Here is a 15775-nt window from a genome sequence, read left to right as displayed (position 1 = left end):
TGCAGACTCCCAGAGGCAGAGCCAGACTTCCTCACATCTGTTCCGAGTGTCTCTGCAGTGAGCAAGTCATGCTAATGGCCAACCTGGCTGGAGTCTTCAAACGCTATGAGGGCTCCACCTACCGAAGCTATCTACTCACCTGCACATTTTGCCTAGAACTTATTCTGAAAATATCCACGTAGTTATCCCTCTTATCCTTCAGGTTTTTGCCCAATGACCCCATTATCAAAGACGCCTCCCTTATCGCACTATGTAATTTACATAAAAAGTTAATATTCACCCAGCTTGTGATTCCAGCATTGCACCCTGAAGTATTAACACAAGAGAAAATAAATACAGCCACATAGCGAATTGTATTAAAACGTCTGTAGTGATTTTATTTGTAACAACCAGTACCGGAAAGCAGTCGGTATCCATAAACAGATGAATGAATATACAAGCAGCGGTAGTTCATAGAAAATCATACTTCTCAATGATATAAAAATGATGAACTATTCATGCTGAATCTGAAAAAAAAAAAGAACATTCTGCAGAGGGCACCCATGGGAGGAAAAAAAGGGTAAACAATTTACTATTTCAATCATATAAAATTCTAGACAATGCAAACTAATCTGTTACAAAGGAAAGTAGACCAATGGTTGCCTGAAGGGCAGAGAGAGAGAGACACCACTGAAGTGCTGCACATAAATATGGAGTGAGGGACAGGTCCATTTTCATGATTGTGATGAGCTTCCTGGGTTAAGTGAATTTCAGCTTACTGAGCTGTACAGTTTAAATACATACGGTTTACTGCACATCATCTATACCTTATCACGTCTTTGGAAACGGTTCAAAGTAAAAATTTGGATTTCCTTCTCATGCCCCAGGGATAACAGATACAGGCAAACGATGAAAGCCATTTCCACTCGATTGGAAAGGAAAGCAGGCTGCAGCACTAAGGCCACAATCACTGACCAAGACATGTCCTTTCTCTCAACTCCCTGGTTTTCCTCCCAAGACAGCAATGGCCTTGAGACATAGCACCCAAAAAAGCTACATGAGTCATAAAAACTTTACATTATTTTTTTCTCAAATGCGCTCAGCTACACAAGATACACCCTTCTGGAAATCCTGAAAATTCCTGTACCTGCTCATCCTTCACAGCCATAGTAACTAAACCTGCGGACACCCTTTTAAAAGAGGCCCATTCCAACCAGTTTGTTGTAGTCTCCTCACTCCCTATAAAACCAGTATAGGGGCGCGGGGGTGCGGGGGTGGGGGGTTGTTTGCTTGTTTTTAACAATCATGATTCCCCCTATAATCTTCCAACCAGTGGCACCTCCCTAAAGAATTCTGGACACCAGAGCACTTCGCCGCTTTGCGGGACCCAAGGAATAGATTTCCCTTACCAGTGCTGAACGCAATGCAGCATCCCCTCTGAATAAGAAAACAATTCTTACAAACACCAGAGTCTTTCACAACTCTAACCTCCTCAGATTGACCTCTGAACCTACAGAGTATCATGACATCCAAGCTACAAATCAGGACCATAATGCCAGGCAGACTTTCCTGGGAGGCTGTGGGCAGCAATGCAAACTAGGCCAAACAAAATGTTGTGCCCAAGTTTTTGTGTCTGAGAGACCACCAAGGAGCCAACACTGATGCAATCACACAAGGGTTTATTCGACAGACTTAAGCTTGGGCCCAAGTATACCTGACACAGCGGGGTAGGGACTTGGACCCCGAGTCTAGTTAAGGCAGGGGTATTTATGTGTCATTACAAGAGGCTTGGGGGGTGGGGGAAGAGGGAAAATTTCAGACTTTCCTGCAGTAAGCTGATTAGCTGTTGCTGGGATGTTGCAGGGTTGGGTATAGCGATTTTTCCTGTTACTAAAGCTTAGCGATTTTTCCTGTTACTAAAGCTTAGCGGTTTTTCCTGGAACTAAAGTTCAGCCCCTGCTCACTGGGGCCTGAAATGGCTGCTGAAGCTAAGATGGCTGTACTCTTGCTAAGTTAAATTTGAGACACTTGAAATGGGACGTCCTTAATTTTCTCGGCCTCCACCAAAACAAAACAAAAAGAATATGAATATATATATATATTCATATTCATATATTCATATATATATATATATATATATATATATATATTCTGGCAAATACTGTCCTATCTTGGGCAAAGTTTGGACCCAAGAAAAGCTGGTCACATGCTCATGCTAGCAGAACTCAGTTGTTCTCAGCAGAACGACTGGAATAGTTGTCTTCAAGCTGCCACATACACAGTGAATTGAAGCCCCAAATTAAAGGTGCCTTAAGTAAGGCCTTCATTACCACACAAACCAGAACAATGGAAGACAGGCTATTCCTAGGTTTGTGAGTTGGACGCTGGAAAATTCCATCACAAGGGTCATGTGAGACCAGTAACATCCCTGAAAAAGGAATCTGTTTTCAAATCATGAGCATTGTCTTCTGGGCCCAAACTGGACCAGGTCCATGGCCTAACTCATCAGGACAGAAAGAAATGAGAAAGGAATGATCAGGTTTCTTACTCATCCTTTCACAAATAGAAGAACAGGGAAGTTTTACTTCCCTAAACACAGTGTAGTTAGCGAATGAGACACCCCCTGAGCACCTTCCAAAGGGTAGAAGTAGAAAAGCTTCCAGACGTCAATCTGGCAATGACCTGGGAAGTTTAAAAATACACCTCTCGGGACGCCTGGAGGGCTCCGTAGGTTAAGCGACTGTCTTCCACTCAGGTCATGATCCCAGGGTTCTGGGATTGAGTCCTACATGGGGCTCCTTGCTCAGCAAAGAGCCTGCTTCTCCCTCTCCCTCTGCCTGCTACTCTGCCTGCTTGTACTCTCCATCAAAAAAAATTTTTAAATAATCTTAAAAAAATATACACACACACACACATATATATATACCTCTCACATACCTGGAATTTGGTGGCTGTTCTGATGTAGGAGATTAAATTCAGGCAGATGGCACCCTCATAAGCCACCTCCAGCGTTAGAAGAATACAGAACTAGCACACTCCCCGCACATCTACATTAATCCTCTGAGTTTCCTACGTGAATTATCTGGTAGTCAATGAGATAGGGCCTCTGCTGGGGAAGTTGTCACATACAGAAGGCCTTCATCCAGGATGAACTTTCCAACACTGAAGGAGCACCAGAGCTTTATTTAAAGGACTTCCCATGTCGGGGACCGCCTCTGACCGGGAAAGTCCCCGCCATTACAAGATGGCGCTTGGCTCACTGCCAGCAAAATACGCTGCAAGTAAACAACGAACGTTCTGGTGAAACCCGCCTAAAGGAGGACATAGTCATTGGCTGTTTCAAATTTAATCAGCATAGTAACAGGACTCTCATTGGCTCTCCCCATTGCTTGGCCCCTTATTGGTCACCCTGCTCGCGGATTGGTCATGTAAACGTATATAAGTGTGTAGACTTACGGAAATAGAGAGAAGATACATCTGAACCGGGGCTTCTTGTCGTCCTTGCGGGTCAAGGGTGACACTCCCAGATTCCCCATACTCCAGTGTGAATTCTTGATGTTGGAAGAGCACGAACTTTGGCTAAAAGATTTCCCACATTCACCACACTCATAAGGCCTTGATTCAGTGTGAAACCTTAGGTAATTAGAGAGACTGGATCTGTAAGGAAGCAAGTTCCCACATTCCCCGCACACATAAGGCCCTTCCCCAGTGTGAATTCTGATGTGGAATGAGGCTGGCCTTGATGCTAAATAATTTACCACATTCTGCACACTCACTAAGGCCCTTTCCCTGTGTGAACTCTCCAACGGTGATTGAGGCGGTACCTTATGGTAAAAGACTTCCCACATGCACTACATACATAACATTGTGTTCTAGAAAGGTCTCTCCAGTGCTGAATAAATGTGTATTTGTTCTCACAAGTTTTCAAGCATTCTCCCCATTTATAATGAATTTCTGTATCGTGTAAGGCCACCCTGCACTTGGCACTGCTCTTTGACTTATTGTTGGAGAGACCCAGAGCTGGTCAAAAAGTCCTTCCCAACCTCCCTACAGATAAAGGGCTTCCTTGACACAAAGAACTTGCAACTCTTATTGAATGAGGTTCTGCTTCTGAAGTGTTTCTCTCCAATGTCCTGCTTCCGGAGCTATGGAAGATTTGCAGTAAACATAATCATTTCCCATCTGCCCCATAGGTGTATGGTTTCTGGCTGGTATGTGTTCCTTGGCACAGCCAAGCGCAAAATCTCTCAAGACCAGGCTATGTATCTCATAGGAGTGGGCCCACTGGGCAGACACATCTGCCTTGGAGTCCTGACCTCTGACACTTCTATAGAAATCCTCTGCTCGAAAGGTACCTCCTCCTCATCTGCTCCACATCAACAACCTGAAAGAAATACAATGCTGGAGGAGTCCATGTTGACTCTGGTTGGACGAGATCACCCATATGCCAGAATGTGACAAACACAGGACAAGTCCGTGTGATTATCTGCAAAACAGATTTGGTTCCAGTTCAGGACACAGTGTCTTTGCTCCAAGGAAATAAAAAGCGTAAAATGGGGAAGGTCTCAAATGGTGAAGGACACAACTACAACATGTGACATGTGGGGGAGAGCCGGGTCTATAACCCGTTTCTCGGCAAAAAACCTCCAGCCAGCTCTTGGTTCCTGATAACGCATGCCCATTATGCAGAAGGGTTAAGTCCAGGACCAAGAAAATTCAACTGCAATAGAGTCGCTCATGTTCAAGGCCTATTTGAGCAGACATGCACACCTCCTGACAAAATGCACAGCAGTCAATGCGGGCAGCACTGCAGATGGAGTGGTGAGGGAAGCAGGCAAGACGTGGAGTCCAGAGAGGCAGAGACCGGTCACACAAAGGATATGAGAGTAGGAGTGACATGCAGAGTGACAAGTAGGCAGAGGATCAAGACTGGTGAGGTAAGAGCAAAAATGAGGTGTGCCCACAGGCACCAAAATACTAATCGAACAGAACAGATTTCTGTTACAACCAATGTTCTGGTTTTTTTGTTGTTCTTTTTTTGTTTTTTTTTTTAAAGATTTTATTTTATTCATTTGTCATAGAGAGAGAAGCGAGAGCAAGCATAGGCAGACAGAGTGGCAGGCAGAGGCAGAGGGAAAAGCAGGCTCCCCGCCAAGCAAGGAGCCCGATGTGGGACTCGATCCCAGGACGCTGGGATCATGACCTGAGCTGAAGGCAGCCGCTTAACCAACTGAGCCACCCAGGCGTCCCCAATGTTCTGTTTCTTAAACACAGCCCTGATGGGGCGCCTAGGTGACTCAGTGGGTTCAGCCTCTGCCTTTAGCTCAGGTCATGATCCCAGGGTCCTGGGATCGAGCCCCGCATCGGGCTCTCTGCTTGGCGGGGATCCTGCCTCCACCTCTCTCTCTGCCTGCCTCTCTGCCTACTTGTGATCTCTGTCTGTCAAATAAATAAATAAAATCTTAAAATAAATAAATAAATAATAAAAAATAAAAATTAAACACAGCCTTGATTTACTCCCTCCCCTAGGGGCCAATCCTCCAGAACAGGATCCTCCTGAGCCCATCTTGCTGTGGTTCATCAACAGCTGTCTATGAACCACATAAAGCCTCTCCAACCTACTCCCAAGATGAGCAACTACATGGCACCCGCATGATGCAATCACCAACGGGAAGACGTCACAGAAGAGCAGAAAGTACTGGACCAGAACAACTCAGTATTTGATTGCCTGGCAGTGTGGTGTGGGGGTGGGGGGTGTCTTGGAGGACAGTCTTACAGGAAGAGATCATGGTCTCCATAACTGTAATCATGTCGGTGTTAGCAATTCCTGGCATGGACAGTCATGAAGAAATGTCAGCTAGAGGAAAGAAGTAGCAACTGCTGTATTCAGGTGCCTAGATCTGGACAGTATCATCAGGCCAGGGAGAGGGCAAGCAAAGAATAATTACAATGACCATCAGATGCCTGACCTTGTGCTGGGGCTGCTCAGGGGGAGGGCAGTGCACATACCTCAGACTTACTAGCCACAGCATGTACTTAGGCAATCAGGGAAACAAGCAGTGTCCATGGGCCCGATATGAGAAGGCCATTCCAGCCCCTGGGAAAAAGGGAAGAGCAAAGAACATCTAAGGGTACAGCGGACAATCAGGGGCCATAAGAGGCAAGCTTTACAAGATCAAGAGGTGAGGTATAATCCGGTTCCCATAGGATGATGTGAAGGGCTTGTGAGAGTAACTCCATGGGCTTGTAGAGAACTGAAACACACTTTAAAGGCATAAGCAGGAACGCTCTGGTCCTCCTGATGAAAAGGGAGTCTTGGGGCGCCTGGGTGGCTCAGTGGGTTAAGCCGCTGCCTTCGGCTCAGGTCATGATCCCAGGGTCCTGGGATCGAGTCCCGCATCGGGCTCTCTGCTCAGCAGGGAGCCTGCTTCCCTCTCTCTCTCTCTCTGCCTGCCTCTCCGTCTACTTGTGATTTCTCTCTGTTAAATAAATAAATAAAATCTTTAAAAAAAAAAGGGGAGTCTTGGCTAGGAGACCTGTCCAAGAATGGGGAGGAGAACCTGAACTCAGGCCATGTCAGGTACTCAGAGTTTCAACAGGTGCCAAGGCAGCACATAATAATGGGCCTTAATTTTAGGCCATGAAATACAACTTAGCAGAAAACATCCAGAGTTCCTTGGCAAATTCCCACAGGACCCAATACTAGTCCAGAGCTCCCATGGCTCCTGCTAGAATTGGAAATGCCTAATCCTTCTACGAAGGCCTCCCTCCCTGGCTCTGTTCCATGCCTGAGATCAAGCCACACAGAACCAGTTGTGGTTGAAACCATGGCCCTCTTCCATTTCTGTGCTGTACTTGCTGTCCCCTCCACAATGACAATTGTCTCTGTCCACCTAACCCCTATTCAAAGCCCAGTCCATTTATCTATCACACACCCCCGTCCTACGGATTCTCACAGACGACCATAATCTGCCCCTGAGCATACCACCAGTCCGAATGACATAACCCAGGTCCCACCAAAGTCCTCACAAATCACTGGGAATCCACAGAGACGTGAATGAGCAAGAGCTTTGGCCTGAGTGACCTCTTGCCTCAGTTACCCCTTGTCTCTGCATCTCTCTCACGTCCATTCTTATCTTGGAAGCGTTGGCCACCTGCTAGACTAGTCTGTCTGAAACACCCTACTTTTAAGGGCACAAATCTCCCTAATTGGCATTTATGAATTCCAATACCATCACTCAGGTACCCAAGCAAAAGACCCAGTGCTCAGCCCCTACCCTCTACTTCCTGGCCTATGAACAGCTTCACACCAATCAACAAGGTTATACCTCCTAAACGTAACCACAGGTCACTTCCTTGAGTCCACATAAATACTACATTCTGAATGTCTCCAATTTGAAATGTTCTTTTGATTTCCCAACTTGTGTTTCCAGCTGCCAATTTGATGCCTCCCCTCAGTGGTCTCTGAAATACCTCTGAATCTAAACATGGCCAAAACAAAGCTCCTGATATCCCCAGTGAACATTATTTCTACTAACAACTTCCTCCTCAATTGGAACTTCCATCCCTACAGCTGCAGAGATCAAACACCCTGGTGTTAATCCCTGATACCTGTTTCTCCCCCTCACCACCCACATTAGAAAATCTAGTTTCCCTTTTTAAAACATGAATCCATGGTTGCATCCAAAAATGTGACCACCCTAAACCATAGTCCTGGTCAATTAACCTTCACCTGGTTTATGGTAGTAGCCTTTGCCCTGATTTCCCTTGTCCCTCATCATTTCCATGGTCTATTCTCTGCTTTACAGGAGACTGTTTTTTACTTTTCTGACATTATCTCTCTCTTCTGACCAAACCCCCTATGATGTCCAGAAGAGACACCTAATTTTTCAGACAGTCATTCCTATCCTGACACGTGTCCTCCTGCTCTTTGTTCACATCATAAAAGGAAACCTGTGATTCCTGAACACCCCCAACTCTGCTTTACCTCCTTGTATTTGCACATCCTGATACCTGCTCCTGGGTTAACCCTAAACACTCGTTTATGTTGGATGACAGAAATGGGAACACCGTCATATAACCCCTGACATCAACTTAGGACTCTGAGATTGGGGTTTCTCTACTGTCCTCAGACCCAAGGACTAGGAAAACAGCACGTAAGAGTCCAGAGAACATCTGGGTGTCAGTCAGGGCTAGGAAACGACTAAGACACCCTCTACATACCCGTGCTGGTTCCACAAGTACTTCTGCAGTCCTGGGAGTCTGCGGGAAAAGGCAGGCCTTTAAAGAATGCCACCACTGTGGGGAAAGGATGATGGGCTCTTGCCTCTCCGCACTCTTCCAGGCCTTGGAGCCAAGTGAGCTCGGGCTGTGTAATCAGTGGGCCTCAGGGCTCAATGCTGTCTTACCGGCTGTGTGACCCTGAACAGAGACTCAGCCTGCCAGTTCCTCGGAGCACTCCTCTCCCACCTCCAAACTGCTCTTCTTTAGAACTCCCTGGGGGAATCTTGAAACGCTAATGGAGATCGTGTCCCTCCTTTGGCCAAAGTCCCTTGGCGTCTAGTGTCCTCCCATTAAAGTCCCGCACCTCCGCCCGCCAATCCAGGCGTCTCCGCCTCAGGCTCTCCGTCCCCTGGTCCCGAGGGCAGAATCCTCCCGCCTCAGGCCCCCTGAAGCCCCCGCCTCAGCGGCCCCTCAGCCCGGAGCCGGCTCCCGCACGCCGCCCGCCGTCGCTCACAAACGCGCCCCCGCCCACCGGCGCCTCCCTGTCCCGGACACCCGGGCCTGGGCCGCAGGGCCGCGAGCAGGCACCCCGCCCTCCGGCCTTCGCGGTCTGGGCGGGAGGGGGGCGGCGGGGAGGCCCCGGGGACGAGCGCTTACGGGAGCCGGGTCCCTGGACGCGGCCGCCGCCAACGGACTCGGTGGCGGAGCGGACAACGGGCCAGCGGTCCAGGTCCCGGCCCGGAGCGGGGAAGCCCGGGACCCAAATCTCTGCGGTAAGGCCGAGCCTTTTTACGCCTACTCCCCACTGTTACCTACGCCTCGGCCCTGCGGAAGGGATCCCTCAGAACTGCAAAACGCGCGCTGGGGCCGAAGTCCCGCCCCGACGCGATGCGCACGCGCAGATATGCTTGTCCTGATGCGTCTTCGGCTCCTCGGAATGCAGGATCTTGTGGGTAATGTAGTCCTAGAGTTCTGGCGGTGGCAGGATAGCGGGTTCTCCACCCTTGATGAACCAGAGTATCCAGCACAGGCTGCGCGGCAGGTACTAGGAGGGAAGCTGGAAAATAATATTCCTGCCTCAGGGGAGGAGGAGGCTTTGCCCATGTCAAACGCATTAAAAAGAAATTGTTTCAGACTCCACAAAATCAGCCTACTCCAAGAGGATAAAAATCTTACCTGAGATGCTCCCAGATCTACTTAACATAAATAGCCTAATCATCCCATAATCAGTCATTAAATGTGTCCTTGAATAGCTGGAAACGTTATGTTATTGTTCTTCAAATGCTGTGGACTGAAGCACTATTCAGTGTTTCATTATGTTTGGTCAGGAAGAATAGAAAAAACTCCAAAGAGGGCCATGAGTGGGAAGAAAGAAGAAAAATGTTAGACTGTCCTGAAGCCGGTGAACAAGTAGGAGCTCTGCGTCTGAATCCCACAGAAAATTTCTCAGTTGCTTATATCATCGGGAATTATGTCCTATACACTGAAAAACACTTTTTATCCACATTTTTTTACTCCATATTCTAAGATATACTCAATTTCTTTTAGCAATTTGAGAAGCAGCTCAAACTGAGAACAACTTAACTAATGCTATCTTTTTTGGGTAATAGACTATATTTTATAGCAGTTTTAGGATCACAGCAAAACTGAACAAAAGGTACAGAGATTTCCCCTTGAAAGACCCCCTTCCTCCTTGGTAAGGTTTGTTTTAGCAACCTATTGGCAACACATTGTCTGTGGTCACCCGGTCTGTCAAAAGGAGAGACAAATGAGAAACGAAATGTACCGGGACTTTCCAGAGTGCTGTCCCAAGGAACCGCCAGAACGCCCTGACCCCAACGCCCAATCATGCCTGAATCAAATTGATCAATTAGACTCCTGTAACCATGCATATCTGCCTCTGTAGGATCGCTTCCCGCCACCGCTTCCCGTCAGAACAAACCGTTACAGTGTCTGACAATGCTTGATTTAGGTTAACCAATCAGCTCCCTGTAACCAAGCATCTGCTTCTGTAAACTCGCTTCCCGCCACCCCAACCTTGCCCTATATAATCTGCTCCCCAACTTAGCCCGGCGCGCTCAGCCCACAAAGGCTGAAGCGTCCGCAGGCGCCTGTGTGACCAATAAACCTCTTGCAATTTGCATCCAGTGGAGGCGTGCTGTTTGATTCTTGGGTGCGGCTCCAGGGTCTTTCATTTGGAGGTCCCACTGAGATTTCATGAAGTCCCACCCAAGACTCTAGCCGGTCCCCACTGGGAGGTAAGCTGGCCAGTATCCATGTCTCTGTCATCTGTGTCTCTGTCTCTCTGATTGTATGTTATGTTCTTGTCTTTGTGTTCTTGCGCCACGACTGTACAACAACGTTGTTGATCTGTAGTAGGGGCAGGATTGAGAAGGAGTTGACGAACTCGACTTCTCCCCTGCCACCCCGAGGGATGCCTCGGGGATCTGTAACACCCCGGGGGACGCCTCGGGGTGTGTGAAGAGGTCCATTATCTTGGGCCACCTGTCGGTCAGAGAGGATCTCGCGTTCCTCCTGACCATAACCTGTAGTCTCGGTTTCTGAACCGAACCCGTACAGCAATTTCTATTTTTGACTCTTGTGTCCAGACTGTCCTGTCGACGTCCTAAGTGTCTATATGTTCTTTGCATCAGTTATGAAGGTAACATTCTGTTTAGGGAAAAATGTCTGATCCGTTTGAATCTGAGGAATGCATGACTGTATGAATGTTTATGTGGCTCCACCGCCTTTGGCTACGGAGTCTGAGTGGGCTGCACCCTGAGTCTCGCGGAGCGTCATATGGCATAACGGTCATCTACTCCATGGAGTAGCCTGGTCCGGGGTTTATACGGATAGACCTTAGGTAAGACGCTCCTAAGTTCCCGCGAGGGACGCGAGCAGGACAGCACCTGAAAGGTCCCCCTTTCCCTGTCTGCTACATCGTCCATAAAAATGGGGCAAACCATCGCCACCCCCTTGAGTCTCACATTAGATCACTGGAGAGACGTGCAAATCCAAGCTAATAATCTGTCCATGGAGATCAAAAGAAGAAAATGGCACACACTCTGCACCTCTGAATGGCCCTCCTTTAATGTTGGATGGCCTAAAGAGGGGACCTTTAACATCACTATTCTCCTACAGATCAAGGAGCAAATCTTCAGTCGGGGACCTCAAGGCCATCCGGACTAAGTCCCTTACATAGTAGTCTGGGAAAATCTCGTCGAGGACCCCCCTTCCTGGGTTTCTCCTTTCACTCATCCAAAGGCCAAACCCCTTCCGGATTCTATCCCTTCCCCAACACCTTCCGCTCCCCCTGTTCCCCTTTGCCCTGCCGATCCTCCCAAGCCTCCTATTTCTTCCAACTTATACCCTGTAATAGATGATTCCACCTCTTCCCGGCATCTTAAGCCAAAGAGGGTCCTTCCTCCTGATGACTCCCCCTTAATAGGCCTCTTAACCGAGAACCCCCCTCCCTACCAGCTTCCCCCTCCACCGGCGCAAGCATCAAATTCCTCAGAATCTGAGGAAGAATCGAATAACCTACCGGAGGAACGCCACCCCTTACCATCCCCAATGGCGGGAAGACTTAGGGGTCGCAAGGAACCTGCAAAGGAGGGGTCTTCCAAGCTCCTTCCCCTACGCCAAGGAGGGGGCCCAGGCAACCAATTCCAATACTGGCCCTTCTCAGCCTCAGACTTATATAACTGGAAGTCCCATAACCCTTCCTTCTCACAGGACCCTATAGCTTTGACCGCTCTGATCGAGTCCATTCTAATCATGCATCAACCCACTTGGGATGATTGCCAGCAGCTCTTGCAGACTCTTCTCACTACAGAGGAGAGACAAAAAGTTTATCTGGAAGCCAGAAAAAATGTTCCAGGAGACAATGGAAGACCTACCCAGCTCCCGAATGTGATTGATGCCGCCTTTCCCTTGACCTGTCCTGACTGGGATTTCAATACGGCTGAAGGTAGGACCCACCTAAATCTTTATCGCCAGTTACTCATAGCAGGCCTCCATAATGCAGGGCGCCGTCCTACCAATTTGGCTCAGGTAAGACAGGTTACTCAGGGCTCCGAAGGATCTCCAACCGCTTTCTTAGAGAGACTTAGAGAGGCTTATCGTAGATATACCCCCTTTGATCCTGATAGCCATGAACAGAGAGGAAATGTGTCCATGGCATTCATTTGGCAGTCAGCGCCAGACATTAGACATAAGTTACAGCGACTGGAGAATTTACAAGATTTCTCGTTACAAGATTTGTTAAAGGAGGCAGAAAAAATTTATAATAAAAGAGAAACTCAGGAAGAAAAGGAAGAAAGGTTAAGGAAAGAGGCTGAAGAAAAGGAAGATAAGCGAGAGCGTAAGCAAAATAAGGAGCTTAGCAAAATCTTGGCCGCCGTAGTGCAAAGCAATCAAGGATCAGAAACAGGAGAGCTAGGCAAGGAAGGAGACAGAAGAAAGCTTCGGGTAGCTTGGGACCAATGTGCCTATTGCAAAGAGAGAGGACATTGGGCCAAAAACTGCCCAAAAAGACCCCATAACCCCAAGGAAAATAACAGGCAGAAAACAAGATTAATGGCCCTAGATGACGACTAGGGATGTCAGGGCCAGGAGCCCCCCCCCCCCCCCGAGCCCAGGATAACCCTAACAGTCGGGGGGCAACCAATCACCTTTTTGGTAGACACCGGGGCACAACATTCTGTCTTAACCAAAACCCCAGGACCGGGGCACCTGGGTGGCTCAGTGGGTTAAAGCCTCTGCCTTCGACTCAGGTCATGATCTCAGGGTCTTGGGATCGAGCCCCACATCGGGCTCTCTGCTCAGCAGGGAGCCTGTTTCCCCCTCTCTCTCTGCCTGCCTCTCTGCCTACTTGTGATCTCTGTCTGTCAAATAAGTAAATAAATTAAAAAAAAAAAAAACACCCCAGGACCATTAAGTAACCAGACAGCATGGGTTCAAGGGGCCACCGGAGGAAAACAATACCGTTGGACCACGGAAAGAAAAGTCCATTTGGCCTCAGGTAAAGTTTCTCATTTGTTCCTTCACATACCTGACTGTCCCTATCCACTCCTGGGGAGAGATCTATTGACTAAGCTAAAGGCCCAGATTCATTTCGAATCAGATGGACCCACAGTGACCGGCCCCAAAGGGACTCCATTGCACATATTCACTCTACAGTTAGAAGAGGAATATAGACTGCACGAAAAGCCCCCCCCCCACCTCAGAGAGACATAAAACCCTGGCTCACATCTTATCCAAATGCCTGGGCAGAAACGGGAGGAATAGGACTAGCTGCCCAGCAGCCCCCCATTCACATACAGTTGAAGGCAACAGCCATCCCTGTCAGTGTTAGACAATATCCTATTTCTAACGAGGCCCACCAAGGCATCAGACCACACATACGGCGGCTACTAGACCAAGGCATTTTAGCCCCATGTCGGTCTCCCTGGAATACTCCTCTACTACCTGTCAAGAAACTGGTACAGATGACTACCGGCCGGTCCAGGACCTAAGAGAGGTCAATAAACAAGTAGAAGACATCCACCCTACCGTGCCTAACCCTTACAACCTACTTAGCACCTTGCCTCCGACCCACTCCTGGTATACTGTCCTAGATCTAAAGGATGCTTTCTTCTGTTTAAGACTAAGTCCCCAGAGTCAACCCATTTTTGCATTCGAGTGGAAGGACCCAGAATTGGGAATTTCAGGTCAGCTAACCTGGACAAGGCTACCACAAGGATTTAAGAACAGCCCCACGTTATTCGATGAGGCCCTCCACCAGGACCTAGCCGATTTCCGGGTAAGACACCCCTCCCTGATCTTACTCCAATATGTCGATGACATCTTACTGGCAGCAACAAATGAGGAGGACTGTCAAACAGGTACTGGGGACCTCCTACGAACCCTTGGCCAGTTGGGATATAGGGCATCCGCAAAGAAGGCTCAGATTTGTCAGACTAAGGTCACCTACCTGGGCTATGAATTGCATAACGGCCAGCGATGGCTAACGGCCGCAAGGAAAGAGACTATATCCAGCATTCCAATGCCCCAAACCCACAGGCAATTGCGGGAATTCCTAGGGACAGCGGGCTTTTGTAGGCTATGGATCCCTGGGTTTGCAGAAATAGCGGCCCCTCTATACCCCTTGACCAAACAGGATACCCCTTTCGTCTGGACTGAACAACAACAGCAGGCATTCAATCATATTAAACAAGCTCTCCTCAAGCCCCCAGCGTTAGGCCTGCCGGACATAACTAAACCCTTTGATTGTTTGTCGATGAAAAACAAGGGTTTGCTAAGGGGGTTCTAACTCAAAGACTAGGGCCTTGGAGACGCCCTATCGCCTACCTCTCTAAGAAGTTAGACCCCGTAGCAGCAGGATGGCCACCATGCCTAAAAATGATAGCAGCCATAGCGGTCCTAGTCAAGGATGCAACCAAACTAACTTTGGGACAGCCTGTAACAATCCTGGATCCACACACAGTGGAATCTTTAATTCGCCAACCACCAGACCTCTGTCTGTCTAATGCTCGCCTTACTCACTATCAGTCCCTCCTCCTGGACACAGACAGGATCCAGTTCGGACCTGTGGTGACTCTCAACCCCGCAACTCTCCTACCCACCCCTGGAGAGGCCCCCTTGCATGATTGTCACCAGATCCTTGCAGAAACGCATGGAACACGACCTGACCTAACCAACCAACCCATGAAGGATGCGGACCCAACCTGGTACACAGATGGCAGTAGCTACCTGCAGGATGGAGAACGATGGGCAGGAGCCGCCATCACGACCGACTCTCAAATTGTGTGGGCAAGTGCGTTACCAGGAGGCACTTCAGCCCAACGGGCCGAGCTAATCGCCTTAACCCAGGCCCTCCAACTGGAAGAAGGTAAGAAACTCAATGTTTACACAGATAGCAGATACGCCTTTGCCACCACCCATATTCATAGGGAAATTTATCGGAGAAGGGGACTACTAACCTCCGATGGGAAAGAAGTTAAAAATAAGACTGAAATATTGGCCCTATTAAAGGCCTTATTTCTCCCCAAGAAGTTGAGCATAATGCATTGCCCAGGCCATCAAAAAGGAAGTAGCCCAGAGGCCAAAGGAAATCGCTTGGCCGATGAAACAGCCCGACGGGCAGCTTTAGGGCCTCAACTATTGGCTGTCACCATCCTCACTGGAACAGAGGGAACCAATGAAGCCCCCGTTTGGAATTATGAAGAAACCGATTTAGACATCATGCAGAGGTTGGGGGCCAATTACAACCCGACCCTGAACCAATGGGAATATCAAGGAAAAGCCATAATGCCCATTAAAATGGCAAAGGAACTAATAAATCACCTCCATCGGCTGACTCATCTAAGTGCAAACAAAATGAAATCCTTAATGGATAGAGCCAATTTAGAAAACTATTTCCCCAAACGAAACTTCCTTCTTCGACAAGCGGCCGCAAATTGCAGAGTGTGTGCCCAAGTCAATCCTGGAAAAACTAGTGTCGGACCAGGAGTCCGAGTACGCGGTCGCCGCCCTGGCACACATTGGGAAATTGACTTTACCGAGATTAAGC

General features: G+C 48.4%; 2 long non-coding RNA genes across 7 annotated transcripts; one reads left to right on the top strand and one right to left on the bottom strand.

The window, feature by feature from the left end:
- Positions 1–351: 351 nt before the first annotated feature.
- On the bottom strand, positions 352–9097 carry LOC122912121. Of its 6 annotated transcripts, none has more exons than XR_006385542.1 (6): positions 9015–9089; positions 8203–8241; positions 5989–6076; positions 4296–4465; positions 3436–3612; positions 352–506 (listed from the first exon to the last, which is right to left on the bottom strand). It is a non-coding gene; the product is annotated as an uncharacterized LOC122912121 (long non-coding RNA). The 6 variants fall into 6 exon arrangements; XR_006385545.1 differs by having other exon boundaries at positions 9019–9089; XR_006385544.1 differs by lacking the exon at positions 9015–9089 and adding an exon at positions 8860–9008.
- A 4067-nt stretch (positions 9098–13164) lies between these two features.
- LOC122912126 lies at positions 13165–14904 on the top strand. The gene is made up of 3 exons (XR_006385551.1): positions 13165–13225; positions 13849–14005; positions 14863–14904. It is a non-coding gene; the product is annotated as an uncharacterized LOC122912126 (long non-coding RNA).
- The last annotated feature ends 871 nt before the right edge of the window (positions 14905–15775 follow it).

This window comes from Neovison vison, chromosome 7 (assembly GCF_020171115.1).
Source record: "Neovison vison isolate M4711 chromosome 7, ASM_NN_V1, whole genome shotgun sequence".
Taxonomy (NCBI): Eukaryota; Metazoa; Chordata; class Mammalia; order Carnivora; family Mustelidae; genus Neogale; species Neogale vison.
This window is presented reverse-complemented; position numbering and strand designations above follow the sequence as displayed.